We start from the raw sequence: 19568 nt of genomic DNA, 5'->3' as shown, positions 1-19568 counted from the left end.
GGGCGGATCCGGCTATAGACTCTCCTCTGGCAGCGCCGATATATATCACCTAATTATCGGGGCCTAGCGTGCCTTATCTCGTGCGGTGCCAGGGACAAAGGACAAGGCGAGGATATAAAAAATACAGCTCGTTAGGACAGTAGTTGAGTGGGTAATATATGTTATGGGAAAACTGGGTTACTTGCTTACATACAATCGTTTTTGTTCATTTTTTTCACAATTTTTTACGTAACAGTTAGTAAAATTCTCGAATTAGTTCAGAATATTCACAATTTTTTATTGTATGACTCTCAGTTAATCATCTGATTATAAATTCTATTATTAAATACCTCGATATAAATTAATATGCTTGGAAAAAAACGCGTTAGCGATAGCTATAAAATGATCGCTGTCATTTTATACCGGATGTGTCTCACCCATATACCATTTTTATTTTTCAGATAAAAAAACGAGATTTGGTATGTTAGTATATGGATATAAATTAGGATTAATTGGCGTATTCGATTGTTTTCGGTCACTTCCTGTTTCGCCGGAAATGACTACAACTTTTGATTTTTATATGGCACTCTCGGTATTTTTTACTTTATTCGATAGAAAATAACACTCTGAAGAGAATGACATATCATATATCAACTTCTGATATTTTCGTATATGGTTTTGATTTGAAATTGTATCTATTCATAACAATAATTTGACACGAAACACTAAATGTGTGGTACCAAATTATTCGTTATTATTCTGCTTTTTCCAAATATACTAATAAGCCCAACTCTTGTTCCATTTGAAAAATGGAACAAGAGTTGGGCATATCGTTGAGATATGATTAAAAATACGATTTGGGCATTTTTAACCGGCCAGGACAAGGCACTAAAAACATTAGACGATCAAATATATTTTTCCAGGGGTCTTTGATTAAAAATTAGTGTTTTTAACATCACCATAGCACTCTGAATGAAATTTAAAATACATATATAATTTTAAATATTTTTTTTAAGCTAAAATGTCTAAAGTGGGGATATAATATGTCATTCTATTCCGAGTGTCATTTTCTATCGAACAAAGTAAAAATATTCGGGGGATGCCATTTAAAAATCAAAAGTTGTAGTCAATTCCGGTAAAACAGGAAGTGGCCAAAAACAAGTGAATACGTCAATCAATCCTAATTTATGTCATATACTATTATACCAAATCTTTTTTTATATAAAAAAATAAAAAAGTTATAGAGGTGAGCCACTTTTGAGACGCACCCGGTATATGAAATTATATGAGGAATGTCATCCATGTTCATTTGTAAGCCACGGCAATATTTCATGTCAACAGTATGACACCGCTGGGAGAAGATGGGAAGGGTTAGGGCGGATCCGGCTATAGACTCTCCTCTGGCAGCGCCGATATATATCACCTAATTATCGGGGCCTAGCGTGCCTTATCTCGTGCGGTGCCAGGGACAAAGGACAAGGCGAGGATAGAAAAAATACAGCTCGTTAGGACAGTAGTTGAGTGGGTAATATATGTTATGGGAAAACTGGGTTAGTTGCTTACATACAATCGTTTTTGTTCATTTTTTTCACATTTTTTTACGTAGCAGTTAGTAAAATTCTCGAATTAATTCAGAATATTCACAATTTTTTATTTTATGATTCTCAATTAATTATCTGAATATAAATTCTATTAATAAATACCCCCATATAAATAATATGCTTGAAAAAAAACCGCGTCAGCGATGGCTATGAAATGAAGATCGCTGTCATTTTATACCGGGTGCGTCTCAAAAGGGGCTCACCTCTATAACATTTTTATTTTTACAGATATAAAAACGAGATTTGGTATGTTAGTGTATGAGTTCAAGATTAATACGCTCATCAGTTTTAATTTTTCCTATAATTACTCCATACACTTTCTCTTAGAGCAAATCTAACTTGTGCATACATCCTTACGTATACGTACGTATAGCTATATCTACAGCAACCACAATACGATTTGCCCGATCTCAATTCACCAGTTCGTCGATGCTTTATCTCGTCCAATCATGGAGCAATGCAATTTTCAGAGAATGTACGGTCCAGACTATCCATTTATTCCGAACTGTTTATGGAACTAGTTATCCCGGAGCAGGAGAGCACGATAGAGATCATTTTAACCTGCAGCTGAATAACAATTTTATTTTAAACCAACAATATCGTGAAAATAGAATAATATAATTAAATATATTTTCGAAGCCTATTTAAAAATTATTAAAATTGTTAAACCAAAGACAAACACTTTCAGACTCACCAAAGAGTTGTTTACATACTTATATTTAAATAACAGAAAGGCCCTGCTATTGAGCTATATAAAAAGCCATACAGGGTGCCTCAAATTCGAGTACTATTTAATATTTATTATACTTACTAGAGGGAAATTAAGATAACTTTCGTTGCACATCATAAAACGACCACCAGCAAACTCCATAAGACCCCATAAGGCGCCATGGTGTCATTGATGACGTGCAACGAAAGTTGTTTTAATTTCCCTTTATATCTTTTTACCATAGTTTAGATATAAACCAATCAATTGCATTGGAACGATGTAAGAAAACAGTTAATGAAAAAGTAATAAGATAATTAATTTTCATTTAGTTTGCTAGCTACGATATTCTTCAAAACGTAAAGTACTTTTTTCTAGAATTTTAAGTTTAATTTTTTTACATATTAACCTGCAGTGGCAAATGTGTGGTTCAGTACATAAATTTATTGCCGGAAGTAACTATACAATATACAATACACAATTTATTGTAACCTTATTATTTTTACTAAACAGTCCTACAATAATTCAGTAATGAACCAAACAATTGTATTAAAACGAGTTGAGATAAGAGATAGTGAAAATGTATTAAAATAATTGATTTTCATTTAGTTTGAGCAGCTTTATTGTATTATATCATGTTAAATTTAGCCATTTTCTTATAACATTAATATGAAATTTTCTAGCCTCCATCACATCTCGTGTATCTACTAAATTACCACCTCTCAAATCGTAATGATGAGCAGCATTCGGAATAAGTATAGCAAACACACTATCGGAAACATTATGCAAAATTCCACCGCTAGACCAAGGATCTAATAACCCATTACTAAATACAATGTTTGACGTATATTTTAGATTATTTCCCCCATATTCCAAAAGAACATTATCAGGCTTGTAAGCTCGTACCCCATACCTTTTAAAACAATCAACTGAAAAATTTTCATAGCTCCATTGGGTCGGTTCAAACATATCCTCTGCCGATGAACAAGTGGGCATTATAAGTTCAAAACACGCTTGAAAATCCCAAGCGTACTCGGTGGGATTATCCAATCCACTCTCGAAGCTCGTGCACTTTGCAGCCTCCGATTTATTAGTGAAAATTTCTAAAGCACCGGCAATGGCTTCCAAGAACATCAACGTATTGTTTACTTTTCCGAAACTTTCCAGTTTGTTGCAAAAAGTTTGAACGGGATTAGCGGGAAGCGATGTAGTAAAGTCAGTGGGATACGGATAGTTCAGCATAGCTAAATTAACGTAAATATCTTCAATTCCATCGATTAAAGCATTTACATCTGCCTTCGTTTTGATTGGTTTGCAGAGCTTAAATATGTCCGAAACATTTTTCATACCAGCGTCAGTCGCAGTTAAGTTTCTTATTACTTGCCAAGATGTTTTTATTGGTATACTGCAGTTATTGTAGCTGTTAAAAACTTGAGTTACAATTTTGTTGAACTGATGACAAGTTTCAACGTTGTTAATTTGAAGTATTGGAGCTGAGGAGGCAATGGCACCATAGATGATATGGGGATATCTCATTCGTAACCATGCAGCCAGCATACCACCATACGATCCTCCAAAAGCTAAAACAAGAAATGATATATTTAGTATTTTATTTGAATTTGTGATTTTTAAAACTTGCTATTAGGTTATTTTGGTACAACGTTGTTTTCAATTAAATACAATATATGAAATAAAATAGTTTAGTATGCAGCGTTTTGTATTTCAGCTTATCTATACAGTATATATACGAGTATCTATTATTAGTTTTGGTTTTAGGTCTGTCTAGGTCTTAAAATATATACAAATATGGCTTATTATTGACGGCTACCAAAAATTATTTATTTACTGGCAAGAGTTTCAGAGACATTTTTGAAGTGAAACTTCTTTAAACGCGCTGGGAGTAACAATTCAAGGCCATGACACGACACGCGAGAGGAGAAGTGTCAAAGACAGCCTATGGCAGGGTTGCCACCTGTCCCGATTTTGACCCAAAAATCCCGTGTCCCCACGCAAAGCCCTAATGTCCCGATTATCTATACTAATATATAAAATCCTTAAGTAACTGACATACTGGTTAATCACGATCCTGCTCAAACCACTCAACGTAAGAAGCTCAATTTTGGCATACATGTTACTTCTAGAGTGTAGTGGTTCGATAAGAAGATTTTTCGAAATTCCAGTTCCAAGAGGGTGAAACCACCCCTCAAATATTACAATATTTTTTATTTAAAAAACGGTCAAGTTTCCGAAAAAACGCTTAAACACGTATATTTTATTTTGTTTTTTTACATATTTTAAGAATTTTTAAAAATGTATACAGGGTGTTTCAAAAAAGCTGGTCATTGATTAATCACGATCCTGCTTAAAGCGCTTGACGTAAAAAGCTGATTTTTGGAAAACAGATTGACTTTAGGGTGTAGAGATTCGATAAGAAGGGATTTTTCGAAACTCGAATTCTAAGGGGGCGAAACTATCCCTCAAATATTAAAATATTTTTTATTTAAAAACCGGTGAGTTTTTCAGAAAAGCTCTTAAACACGTATATTTTATTTTGTTGTTTTACATATTTTAAGATTTTTTATAATAATATAATACAGGGTGTTTCATAAAATATGACCATTGAGTAATCACGATTCTGCTTAAACGGTTAAAGCTGATTTTTGTCAAACGGATTGACTGCGGGGTCTAGAGGTTCGATAAGGAGGGGTTTCTCGAATCTCAAATTCCAAGAGGGTGAAAACGCCCCTCAAATATTACGATATTTCTTATTTAAAAAACGGTTAGTCTTTCGGGAAAACGCTTGGACTAGCATAATTTATTTGGTTTTTTTACATATTTTGAAATTTTTTAAAAAATCACACAGGGTGTTCCAAAATGTTGGGTTATTTCTTAACCACGATTCTGCTTAAACTGCTTGACGTAAAAAACTTATTTTTGGCAAACGGATTTTTCGAAAGTCAAATTCCAACGAGTTGAAACTACCCCTCAAATATTACCAAGTTATATAATAATATCGCCATATTGTTTTTTGTCATGCTGACATAAATGTGAGAAAATTTTATCCAGTTTGTATGTTAATGGAAATTCCTACTTTACTTTATCATCACCATAACAATTGATTAATTCGACGCGAACGAAGTCGCTGGTACACGCTAGTTATGTATAATTGTAATAATATTAATTGTAAAATTTATTATTAAAAATACATGTTTATTAATTTCTTAAATTTAAAACAGTTTTTCTCCACGAATTAATTAAAATTTTAGTAATTTTAGAATTAAAAGAAGTAGATAATAGAGAACAACGGCCTACGGTCGAATCGGCCGCTGCTGGCACGTATACGTAGACGTAAACAATCTTTTACGTGTAAAAATATAACAAATGCGCATGCCTACGTAAACGTTTACGTGTTTGTAAGCTGTGCCGTTGTTCTCTAATGATACTCTGTTTAATGAATGTTTGATAATAAAAATTTACGTAAAGACGTACGTAATTTGTGAAAAAAGGATATAAAAATAACAGATAAAAAATAAAGTATTTTTATAACTAGAGTAACTTATAATGTCTTTATTGTTTAAGGTGGCTATTTATATATATTTTCACTTATGATGTTAAAGTAGACAGACGCTAGAAATAGATGTTCAGTTAAAGCACGATCGTGTCTCACACTTTCGTGAGCTACGAAAGTACCAAAAAGCGGTTCGTGAAAAACGAAAATCGTCCAGCGATCGTAGGATGTTTACACGGCAAACGTGCCAGTTTTCTATAAAGTTCCTTTCGTGGAAGGTTGTATACTTATAATGTGCCATATATTAAGACATTAAAAGACAAGTGAAAATAATTAGTTGTGGCATTCATGTCAATATCTCTTCACAGAGTTGCCAATATTTACGTCTTTTCATCAGACATTTCTAATTTATTTGCGAGTCATTACTGTATATAAAAATTGAATTTATATTTATTTTAATTATGGTTTTGTTATGCATATGAAGTTAATTTTTATAATCATATACTAAAAAATATTAAAAACAATGAAACAATTAAACTTTCAAACTTTTTTGGCAGCAAAGGTTATAATCGGAAGTCGATTAATATTTTCTAATGCGAGAATAGTACAAAATATGCCTTTTTTATCTCAACTTCCTCTGCGACTTCTTAAGCCCCAGCGAAGTGTGAGTACTTCGCTACTTCACTTCGTTCCTTCCTCGCGTCCCTTCGTCTAAAAATCATATATTTACTATGAGAAATTGTCGATTTATGCGACTGTGTGTTCCTTCGTTCCTTCGTCAAAACGCTCCTTCGTCCGTTTACTTCCTCGAAACGCTCCTTCCCCGTACTGTCGGTTTTTGGAGGAAGTAGCAAAGGAATTATCACGAACACAAAAAATATTAAAATATATAAATCGATCTTAGATTTCATTCGTAGTTGATTTCTTGATTTGGCAATACGTCCTTACAGGGTGTCCCATTTTCGTGTGTTTTGCAGGGTGTCTTATTTATGAATCGAGCTACAAAGATGCGGTTTTCACGTTACGATGTTACTTTTTTATGAAACTAAAGATGCTACATACAGATATGTCCTAGCTCTCTTACTTTCTAATATACAGGGCGAATCTGAAATTATTGCATTTTTCGATTCCCTTTGTATCTCGATTATCTTATAACTTATAGATAAGGTGAAAACGGTGTCCCGTACAGTTTTTCACGTAGAATGCAGTGACGTAACTAGTTCTTCGTTAGAATCTGTCGATATTTTGCGATATTTTGTATATTATTTTATTTTCCCTGTTACGCTTTCTAAAATACTTACATATTTTCATAAACGTAGTAAAAATGCATTATTTAACTTTATTACATAGTCGGCCGGTTTAAATTAGGTAATCAAAACAATCAACTAATTTATTCGACGTAAAATGTGGGTTATTGGCTATTCCACGCTGATTTTAAAAAAAAAATGTTAAAAGTTGGTGTCTTCAAAGTTGTCATCCGATCGCGACCAAATTTACATGTGAGCGACAATAATTATGTGAGCGACGGTGCATACGGTCCCGTCATGCAAAGTTACGGCTACAGGATGACGCTCTTGACATTTCGAACCGATATCTCTAAATGGACGAAATCATCAGGATTCTTCTTAATTATGGGTAGATTAGAACCAAACTCGGCACGTGGATAGAACGGATTTGATCCATATTTTAAATATACACATTTTAATTCATTTTTAAAGTGTGACTTTTAAAGTTAGATATTACTGTCTTTGCAAGAAATAAAGTATTAAAGACAAATCCATAACTCACCTATAACTGGGTATGTATCATTAGTATGCATCGTACTATAATATTTCTTCCCTAAATTATCAATAAGCCATACAAAATCGGAAAGGGCTTGACTTGTACTCAGGTATTTTAGATTATCTGGAGACGTAAGTGATTTCAGACCAAATGGCATCGATTTTCCATAATAACGATGTTCAGCAAAAACAACCAAAGCATTAAATTGTGGTGCTATATCCATGAGAAAGCCAGAATTTTCAAAAAACTTCGTTATATCTGCCTCATTACCACAATAAAAGAACGTGGGTCCACCTTTCACATAGTGTTTTTCCACTAATAAATACCTTAGCTTGAAAGTTTCGTTCTGGCTAGAGAAACTAAAGTGATCAATGGGAACATCAATATAGAGTTCTTTATAAGGTTCTATGGATAATGAATTTTCACACACTTCAAGTAAGTAAAAAATAACAAAAAATATATAAACATTTTTAAATGACATGTTATAACTGACAGTTTAAGGTTTTGAGTGAAGTTTCGCTCATACTGACAGAAAAAATCGATATAGCGTCTAAATAAAAGAAAATAACCATCTGATATAGTCTGGTTGAGCTACCAAAATCCGTGTGTTTTTAGTAGGGGTCTATTTTTTATGATTCTAAATAATTTTTAAGGTCTTAACGTTGAAATTAAGCGTGGAAGTCACCTGTGGAGGTCAGTTCGAAAATGTTGGCGTTTGGTCGCTAGGTACTTTAAATTATATATTATATATTTTTTCTCATTCTGTATGTACTTTTTTGACAAACTGTGAATACTAAAAAATTTAACTAATCAATCTGCATCGATCCACGCCTAAAAATCTTTCAAATCGGGAATTCGGGAAAATTTTTGGAAATTTTCGAAACACAGATTAAATCTGGCCATTATATGGCTCCACTAGCTCTATCCTTAGATGCCTCGCTGGTCGTTTAACCACTTACCGTTTCCGAGACATTTGCGTTTTTTCGATATTGGCAAAATTTCAACTTTAAATCGTTTTCTACGAGTTCTTATGAAAATCTAAGTAAGGAAAAAAGGCCACGGGAGGGCGCTATCAGTTGTCTATCCGACGGTGCATAAATCGTTTCTTAAAATTGAAGGATTTTGTAGATATTCTAAAAAAGTTGAAAAAAAGCAAAGTTTCCAAAAATTTTCCCGGCAAAAATCAAGCTTTTTTTAATTATTCCCATTTGAAGATTTTTGGGCGTGGATCGATGCAGATTGATTACTACTGCCACGGCCGACTCTAAACGGGCCGTGAATAGGGACCCCGCGCACTGTTGCCACATTTTAGATAGTGGTCTATTTTAATTTCGAGGCGTAAACGACTTGAACAATGATTTAGTGCCTAAAAAGAGAACAAATAGAAAAAAAACTATAGTAACATAAGGGTAACATATTTATAGAACCTCGAGCGGTAAGTATTTCTTCGCTTCTCTGTTAATATTTTGGCAATTCCTGTAATCGAAAAATACAATGAATAGATAATAATGTTTTTATTAAAACCCCACTGCGTTTACAAATACTTCTCATTTGTCAGTGGGGTTTATGTACAATTAATGTTGCCTAACCAGAATGATTGTAATAACAAAAAGGATCTATTTCTAGATAATAATATTTACGCAAAAGTATTTTTTGTTAAAATATTAAAGATAAAATACGGAGTATGTACCTTCACAATTAAAATATACAAAAAAATATAGCAGTGATGGATCAAATCTAATTATACCGAATGAACAAAAAAAAAACGGCGTCATGTTGGCTTGGAAATGACAATCGATGATATTCACCATATACCTTTACATATTTAGTGACAGTGATTTAAACTGGCTAAAATTATCAAAATTTGGATATATAAAAGTATTACCTAATTTTTTTAAATTTCGCCAATTGTTAATATTTTTAAATAAGTGTACAAAATCGTAGCTTACAAATATTTTACTTTGAGGATAATCTGGATTAGGAAAGAAAGTTGAATTTTTAGTTAAATCTGAAAACATTGAACGATTTATTCTATGGTTATCTGTTATTACGTCTAAAACTGTAAAGCCACATTTTTGAATTAATGTTATGACATTTCTGGTAATTGGTGTCATTTCCGAGCCTTTTATACTGTGCACAGGTAATAATTTGATTACTTCGCAGACATTTCCAAAAGCCGAACAGATCATAAAAGCTAAAATGGTTGTAGCCAAGGAGTTGTCGTTGGAAGAAACACCTACTAATTTTTTCCCCCTATAATCTAACCTTTTACTTATATATATTTCATCAATTAAAAGAACAGCAACTTTTTCATGGAGTTTTAAAGAGTCCGAGATATAATTTAAGTAATTACATGCAGTTCTGTCATTATCAGTAGAATTAGAATACACAGTAGGTGCGACATCAAGACTTGACGAAAGATATTGAAGATATCTCTTTGTTGGTAAATTTAAATAGTCCCGCAATAAATCGTATGCGCAAGGGGAAACAGTATATAAGATAAAAGACATAATCACAAGATTAAACGAACTTACCTGAAGTGAAGTTCAATCTTGATTATATGAAGGTCTCGTCGAAGTAAATAAGAACAGTGTAGTACCCTTTTCTACGTGCTACGACCACACATTTTAAAGCCTAAACAAATTCCCCTCGCTCAACATGCCCCTCGCTCCCCTGCTTCCTTACCATATTACACGCTCTTGCATCACCTCTTACTCAGTCAATTTAAAGATACTTATTATGTTGTTGTAAAATGAGGTTGAGGGCGGGAGGGAACTTATTTACTTCGACGAGACCTTCATATAATCAAGATTGAACTTCACTTCAGGTAAGTTCGTTTAATCTTGTGATTATATACGGTCTCGTCTTCGTAAATAAGAACAGTGTAGATATTTAAAGCAATAACAATAACAAAATCTTTTCTCCCATTTCTATATTGAAAATATATAAAGATTAATTTCTCCGCAAAACTATTCTCATTATTCATCAAGGGTCTATTGTAAACAATAGCGAACATTCTAGAATTTTTAGACCAACCAGCAGCGAGTCTGATGTATCAAAATTTTAATCCTTTCCAGGCAAATGCTGAACTTGCAGCATACCGTGTACTATGAATGGTAGAATGATCCGTATCAATCCCACTCTTATTTAGGACAATTTTAATCCAGCGCCCCAAGGTTTGAGTGGATGTTTTCTTATGCGGTTTCTTGATTGTTATGAAAAGAGCAGTTATGCTTCCTCTAATGCTCTCTGTTCGTTTCAGATACTCCACTAACGCGCTAGCTACGCATAAATTAGCGTCTTTCTTGAAATAAGGTAAGCGTAAAAAAGGTTGCGGCTTATTTCTAACGGATGTTTTTAATCTTGCGCTAATTTTTATATATATTTCCCCTAACTTCCGAAAATTTTCTCTTATATCAATAAGCGATAGTTTTGTAACCGTTGACCCGATGCTAAAGCCAGTAATGTCACTAATTTATGCATAAGCCCCTCCAAGGTTAACTCATAATTATTTTTTATTTTTAAATAATTAAGTACTACCGTAGGATCATAGGTATTTTCGTACTTGGGCTTACTAGGTTTCAACATATATATTCCCTTAAAAAAACCCTTTGCATACGAGAATCTTGTGAGAGGTCCTGGCCCGCTATCTGTGCTATGGCTGCTCTATAAGAACCTAATGAGCTAAAAGATGCGCCTTCGTTAAAGAGTTAAGTCAAAATATTAGAACGTTGGAAACCGACACCAAGAAGGGATCTAATTTCTTAACTCTACAAAATTCCCACCATAATTTAAGCCCTGAGTTATACTGTTTTAAGGTGTTACTTGTCATTGAAGACATGCAAATTTCCAGCGCTTCTTCTGGAACATTTCCTAAGAGCAAGGCTTGCCTGATGGCCGGACCTCCCGTCAGAGAAAGATTGTTGGCTAACGGGTGGGGAGATCCGCTAAAAGAAAGTAAATGTCTATTAACGAAAAAAAAAAAAATAAATAATCGACTCATCTATTAACATCGCCCTTAAAATCGAATACCAAGGTTGCGAAACCCAGTTGGGTACCACCATTATACCTTCTGCCTGATCAGAAATATATTTTTTTTCCCGAGCTTTTAGGACCACTGAAAAATGGAGGGAAGGCATAAAATAAAATGTTTCCCAATTTGTTGTAAAGGCATCCATGGCCATCCACGTATCTGGGTCCCTGTGCCACGATATGTATTTCTTGCATTTAGCATTTATATGGGTAGCAAACAAATCTATTTCTGGTAAACCCCACTTATAGTGACCAATTTCCCAAATGTCCAGCTCGCTAAACTCCATTCTGTCTCGACCTTAAATTCCCGGAAAGCTCTGTCAGCCTCTTTATTCCCTTGAGGTCTAATATAAGAGGCTACGATAAATAATCTCCTTTCCTCACACCATTGCCAAATTATTCGAGAGAGATTGTTTAACCTAGAAATTGAACACTTCCCATGCCATATATATACATATATACATACATATACATATAAATATATATGTATATACATACACATGCCAGTGCAATAACACTACTGCACCGGCATATAGTGTAGACAACACTGTCTACCCTGCACAAAATAAAAACGTTAGATAAGTCGTTAGCAAAGCATTTCAAGCCAAAATAAACAGCTTGTAACTCCCTAAAATTTATGTGTTCTTCTCATTCGTTATCAGGCCAGAGACCTTGGGAACTTATGTTATTGCAACAAACACCCCATCCAATATCTGATGCGTCAGAAAATATTTCCATAGAATATTTACTATATGATAATAAGTTTTTGCTAATAGGTATGTTTCGAATCCACCAATCGGCATCAACACATAGCTTCTTAGAAATTTTCATAGATCCGTTATAATTTCCTTTATTACTCTTTAGCGCTAAAATTGTTTCTCTCTCGAACAATTCGGTGTATAAAAAACCGTACTTAATGGCTGGACATATGGATACCAACTTCCCTGTTAACCTTGCAAACTCCCTTATACATTTCTTCCATCTTAAAAACTTTTTTAAATGCAAAATTGTTTTTGTGATTTTTCCCTCTTGAACGGAAATAGTCATATCCATAGAGTTAACTTTAAACCCCAAAAACGTCACAATTTTTTGTGGAGATATAATACTCTTTTTATAGTTTACAATAAACCCCATATTCGAGTAATCCAATTGTTTCTAATACATTTGCTAACATGCATCATAAGAATCTCCTAGTAATAAAAATCATCTAAATAAACAACTGAAACGTGAATATGTCTGTAATAAACTGATTTTTACATGGCTGTGCCTTAGAAGTAGCCCATATACTAAGCAATCTCCGAATGTTGCCCTCAATTGTCTTATGGTGTTGCACCGACCATTTATGTCTTCCTGAGTTTACGTTACGTGATGGTCTCATCACAAACGGAATTTTGAAATCATAATACGTCTATTATCCCTATACATCTTCCCTGAGAACGCGACCTTACGCCGAAGTGTTGTATTAGGTTCCAAGTCCGCTTGTGACGTGGGCGGTTGCAGGGAGTTTCTCGAACATTGAGTCTGCTCCGTTTTCCTCCCTGCTGATGTTGAGGCAGACTTTCGAAGTTTAAACGCGGCGTGGGCCGAGATCAGGCTGCATTTTAATGCAGCCATTTTTTTTAACTGACTGGATGACAGCTAAAGCGGACAACTCTTTGGCCGTCTTTAATCTTCCTTCCAAATCGTCACCAAATAACCAGGTATCCAGAGGGGTTTCGGTTAGAGTGGTTTTCCAATTTTTATTTCAATCGAAAGACACTAGTTCCCTCTTCGATATTGACTCGGAATGGATAACACCAATTATAAGACGTCCTGCGTCGTTTAGGGTCTCTATATAATGCTTTATATTCCTTTCTCCCCCCTCTCCTTTCTCCTCTAAAATTTTTGTCATTACTTGACCTATAGCCGACAAACTGGCTGCTAATCTTAATTGAATTTTAGCCAATTTCATCTCTGCACTCCACATTATCATGTATGGCCTGTTTCCCCATTAAATTTAACTGTGGTGGTCCTAAAGAGGTGGCATTCTCTGGAGAGGAGTTAAAAGGTTAGTTAGAGGAGTTCTCCATTAATAGGTTAAGAACGTGCTCTTCAAGGCCAGTTTTTGTTATGTGTATCCATCTTTCTGCAATTTCGAATTGAATCGGTGGTGTCGTGGTATTTTTCCCGTCTACGTCATCTCCTAAAATCGCTAATAAACCTTCCTACAAAGGTTTAGGTAGGCTCTTTCCAATATCTTTTTCAATAAGTGTACTAGCGCCTTCACCTATAGAAAAATATCATGATATGTAAACACATATTGGCACTAGCTCATGCTTAAGGAGTTTATAAATCTTATACAGCTATCTTAGCAAAACGTCACTCCATAAGGACAACCACCAACGTGCCCTTATGGGACTACCAACTTTGAAAATAAAAGCAAGACAGCTATGCGATAAGTATTCACCAATAATACATATATACCATGCTATGTATACATATATACCATGCTATATAATATGTATATATGTATTATATATACCATGCTATATATAATACATATATACCATGCTACCAAACCAAACCAAACCAAACCACCAACGTACTCTGCTGTATTAATGTAATAAGTGGGAAAAAGGTAGTATAAGCATTCACTGAGGTATCCACCAACAATACCTATACACCAAGCTAGAGTAACCACCACTGTACTCCGCTACAATTAACGTGAATAAATTTAATGTCCTATAAACCAAGCTAGAGTAACCACCAACGTACACTGCCATATTAGTGAAATAAGTGGAAAAAACTAGATAATATAAGCATTCCCTAAGGTATTCACCCACAATACCTATATACCCAAACTTAGAAGAAATTTCCCCCTACTATTCAGGTATTGTATATGTATATATGTTTATTTGTACATATGTTATATGTTTATTTGCCTTGATTTCTAACATCTCAAACACTGCTTCTAATCTCGCCCTCAGAATCTTGCGAATAATCACCACTATTCGCCTGCCTCTCAAAACTTGTTACACTTTCCTCTTCCTAATTTGTCACTAATCTTTTTCTTTTATGCATGTTTATATATATATATCCTGATTGACTGAAATTTGATTGGCTATCGAAACTGGTTTTTTGCTTAAATTAAGATTATAAAAATGTATTTTATTTGCTGTATTTTCGATATCTGTTACAATTTTTGGTTGTCCAACTATCAGAAATATTAATTTTACTATTATAATTGTGATTAGATCTTGAAAATTATTAATTTTATCTGATGTTTCAAAAATGTCATTTAAATGTTCTTGTCGATCTATAACTTCCTTTCGTCTTTCAACAGTGGTACATTTTTATATAAATATTGAGGTAAATTTGGAAAAACAGAAGGGACAGCTTCAGGCCTTAATCTGGTTTTTGTAGGTAATTTTTTTAAAATACCATCTGGTAAAAGAAAATTGTCCTCCCTAATAATATCACTTTCAGGAAAATGCAAACCACAAACAACTGAATATTTTGAAGGAGACCAATTTTCCCGTGGTATGGCTTTCAACCACTTACCTCTTAATACATCAGTTTTAGGAATCTGAAATGTAGATACAGATTACCCTCCAGCATTTATAGTGCTTTTATAATTAGATTTACATCCAGGGACACAACAGATTTTCGTCATTACTTCAAATTAAAATTATACGTATTGTTGCGAGCCGGTGTGGACTCGACCTAACCTCACAATATGGCCCGCCCTCGGATGACCTTAACATCGCATAGACACCGCAATGATTCATTCGTTCGAGAAAAATCGAGACCCACTAGAATGGACTCGTACATACGAGAACATTCGAAAACCTTCTCTATGCGCCTAACGATCTTTGGACTATTCTAGATTTCTTTTACCTGTCGGTATAAAAGCCGGCGGCAGGCCTAGAGAGGGCAGTTATAAATATACAGTTGACGCGCTAAAATTCAAAAATAAATTCTTAGTTATAAATCGTTTGTAAATAGTTCTATAAGTCTTTTATCGTTATTATTTTTGTTAATTAGTGTTAAATAAATAGTGTTTAAATAAATTGTGACTTTCTATCCACACGGAACCGACGAAAAACGTAACAATTGGTGTCAGGTGTGGGGTGTGTGATAGACTAGGAAAATAAAAAGACAGACCATGGCTCTGAAAAAATTGTTGAAAGACTTGAAAGTGTCCGAGCTGAAATGCATATTGGAAGAGAGAGAGTGCGAAACAGATGGAAAGAAAAGCATTTTGCAAGCTAGACTGAGAGACGTTTTGGTGGAGGAAGGTGAGGATCCTGACACATTTGCTTTGAGTTGAAGGTGACCTTTGACTCGTGCCTACACAAATTAGACGACAACTTGAACAATTTGAATAGTAAAATGACAGAGAATTCAAAAAAATTAGACGACAACTTGAACAATTTGAATAGTAAAATAATTGACTTGGAAGTTAATTTAGAAGAGAAAATCAGTGATAAAATTAATATTTTAGAAGATAAGATCGCAGAAAATTCTAAAGACATACAGGCCAGCTTTAATAATAAAATACTTAATTTAGAAGAAAAGATAACAGAAAATCCAGGAATTAGAAGAAAAAAAGATTATAGAGAATTCTACGGAGCTACAAGACAAAATAACACAAATTGAGGACGATGTAAATAAAAAATCGAAATTTTAAAACAAGAAATAGAAAAGGCCAATTCACCAAAATGTCAAGAAACATCGGAGGCACCGAAACTAGTCGAAAATAAGTATATCTCAAAGTCAGTTATTAAACCTCCACAGTTTGACGGAAAACCGCTTGGGCCAATTATTTTTGCCAGTTTGAGGCCGCTGCCAGAGCGAACGGATGGACAATCGCTGAAAAGGCTACCGCTTTGACTGTCGCACTGCGAGAGATGCGACTGATATCCTGCAGACATTGTCACCATCGGAACAGGGAGATTATCAGCAACTGGTACGACATTTAGAAATGAGGTACGGCCAAGCTCATTTGGAACATGTCTATCATTCCCAGCTAAAAAATCGCATTCAAAAGGCAAATGAGTCTCTGCAGGAGTTTGAAGCCGACGTAGCCCGCCTCGTTCGCCTTGCGTACCCTGCTACGCCCGAGAATGTTATGGAGCGGTTGGCAGTACAAGCATTCTCCGACGGCTTACGTGACAACGAGACAAGACAAGCGCTTCTCCTAGCCCACCCAACGCACTTGGTGGATGCTTTAGCACGTGCCCTAGAATTCGAGGCCGCGAAACAAAGTTCTCGGTCTTTAGGAAGAGTACGGGCCATCGACGAATGTTCCGACCAATCCGTGGAAAGCATTGTACGGAAAGTCATGGAGGAGTACATGGGCAAGAAAGGACCGACTTATTGCTGGAATTGCGGCCAGGCAGGACACGTAAGAAGTCACTGTAAAGAAAAGGACGTGGACCCGGTTTCGCCAAGTGTCGAATCAAAGGGACACATATCGAGCAGTACCCAACAGGTTCCAACGAAAATGTGAGGAGACACTTCGCGTGGTGGTAGCAGAAGATGTTTCGATCCCTGAGCGCTGTGAGATATTTTTGGATGGTTGCCTAGAAGGTAAAATGAATAATGGGAGTATTATTCTGTTGGAGCCAAGGAACCATGACAGCGAAATAGGACGAGGGATCGCTGTTGGAAAAGCCCTGCTACGAGCGAAGAAAACTGTACCGGTGAGAGTAATGAACACGAATTATTATTCTGTATCCTTGAAGAAGGGAACCCTCTTAGGGTACTGTTGTTCGGTCTCCTCAGTCGTTCGAAGCGTGGAAGCCTCCAAAGTTTCGACTTCAAAAATTCCGGACAAAATGGTGAAGGAGTTAGTAAACGTTAAAGGATTATCTCCCGAAAATAGAAGAAAATTGAGAAACCTGATAATCAAGTATCAAGATGTGTTTGATAAAGGAGAAGCAGGACAGAGAGGTCGTACCAATTTAGTACAACACAAAATTGATACCGGAGATGCACGACCAATCAAACAAAATCCGAGAAGACTTCCGCTCGCCAAACGTGAAGAAGCTGATAAAATCCTTCGAGAAATGAAAGAAGAGGGTGTCATCGAACCATCTAACAGCCCGTGGACATCGCCGGTAGTACTAGTAAAGAAGAAAGACGGTACCACCAGGTTCTGTGTTGATTATCGGCAGCTCAATAATGTTACCAAGAAGGATAGTTATCCCCTGCCGAGGATAGACGATACTCTAGACACGCTGGCGGGGTCAACGATATTCTCTACGTTAGATCTGAAGAGTGGATATTGGCAAGTCGACATGGCGCCGAAAGACAGAGAGAAGACAGCGTTCTCGGTGGGCTCCGGACTGTGGCAATTTACCGTCATGCCTTTTGGATTGTGCAACGCGCCAGCTACCTTTGAAAGACTAATGGAGTCTGTGTTAAAGGGACTATCCTGGACTACTTGTTTGGTGTACCTGGATGACATCATAGTGGTTGGGAAATCCTTTGACGACCATCTGAAGAATTTGGAAGAAGTTTTCAAGCGACTAGGGAGCTCTGATTTGAAACTTAGCCCCAAGAAATGTCATCTGTGTCAAGAAAAGGTACACTACTTGGGCCATGTAGTCTCCTCCCAAGGAGTTGCGGTAGATCCACAGAAGACCAAGACAGTGGAAGAGTGGCCAATACCTAAAGATAAACATGAACTACGAAGCTTTTTGGGACTATGCACATACTATCGCCGCTATGTACAGGGTTTCGCCACCATCGCAAAACCATTGACCAGACTTACCGAAGGCGAGAGGCGTTTCTCTTGGGACTCAGATTCTGATGAGGCATTCCGAAAATTGAAGAAGGCCCTGACTAGTGCGCCCATACTTAGCTACCCTCTTGGCAACGGAAACTTTATATTGGATACCGACGCTAGCAATGTTGCGTTAGGCGCTGTTCTGTCTCAGATCCAGGATGGTCAAGAAAAAAGTCATTGGTTATTTTAGTAAGACCTTGTCAAAACCGAAAGGAACTACTGTGTAACCAGACGAGAATTACTAGCAGTAGTTAAAGCAGGGGAACACTTCTACAAGTATCTCTATGGAAGAAAGTTCTTGTTAAGAACAGACCATGCTGCTTTGAAATGGCTGTTGCAGTTTAAGAATCCTGGAGGGCAGGTAGCTAGATGGATTGAACGATTACAAGAATTTGACTTCGACACAGAACATCGAGCTGGGGCAATCCATCGAAATGCCGACGCACTTTCCAGAAGACCTTGCGCTAAGGACTGTAAGCATTGTTCCCGAGCAGAAGAGAAAAAAGTGAAACTCCTAAGAACAACTGTGGTTAATGATAGTTGGCAACCCGAAGATCTTGCAAATGACCAAACCAGTGACCCAGAATTAGGTTTAGTAATTAACTGGAAAAACGCAGGCCAAAGACCAACGTGGGAAGAAGTTTGCAGATATTCGCCGAACGTAAAGTCATACTGGGCTCAGTGGAATTCTTTGGTAATAGATAACGGACTACTTCGCCGTGTGATCGAGAGACCGGAGGGACAAGAAGAGAGAAGGCAGACCGTCACTCCAAAGAAGAGGGTCCCAGAAGTCTTGGAGGAAGTTCACAATGGAACCAGCGGTGGACATCTTGGTGTTACCAAGACACTTGGCAAGCTGCGTGAACGGTTCTACTGGGTGAACTGCAAAGAAGATGTGAGGGCCTGGTGTAAGAAATGTGACATTTGCGCAGCCATTAATGGGCCACAAAAGCGTGGTAAAGCCCCTATGCGCCAGTACAATGTTGGTAGTCCCTTCGAACGAATAGCGATCGACGTGGCTGGTCCTTTCCCGGAGACGAACGATGGCAACAAATACATTGTGGTAGTAATGGATTACTTCAGCAAATGGGTCGAGGCCTACGCGTTGCCAAATCAAGAAGCGTCCACGATTGCTGATGCCCTTGTTAAAGAATGGATCTGCAGGTTTGGTGTTCCCATGGAGCTTCA

General features: G+C 36.2%; 1 pseudogene; it reads right to left on the bottom strand.

Annotated features, from left to right (window-relative positions):
- Positions 1-2896: 2896 nt before the first annotated feature.
- LOC115874075 lies at positions 2897-8057 on the bottom strand (annotated as a pseudogene).
- Positions 8058-19568: the final 11511 nt, after the last annotated feature.

This window comes from Sitophilus oryzae, unplaced genomic scaffold, assembly GCF_002938485.1.
Source record: "Sitophilus oryzae breed Bouriz unplaced genomic scaffold, Soryzae_2.0 scaffold_1009_pilon_pilon, whole genome shotgun sequence".
Taxonomy (NCBI): domain Eukaryota; kingdom Metazoa; phylum Arthropoda; class Insecta; order Coleoptera; family Curculionidae; genus Sitophilus; species Sitophilus oryzae.
This window is presented reverse-complemented; position numbering and strand designations above follow the sequence as displayed.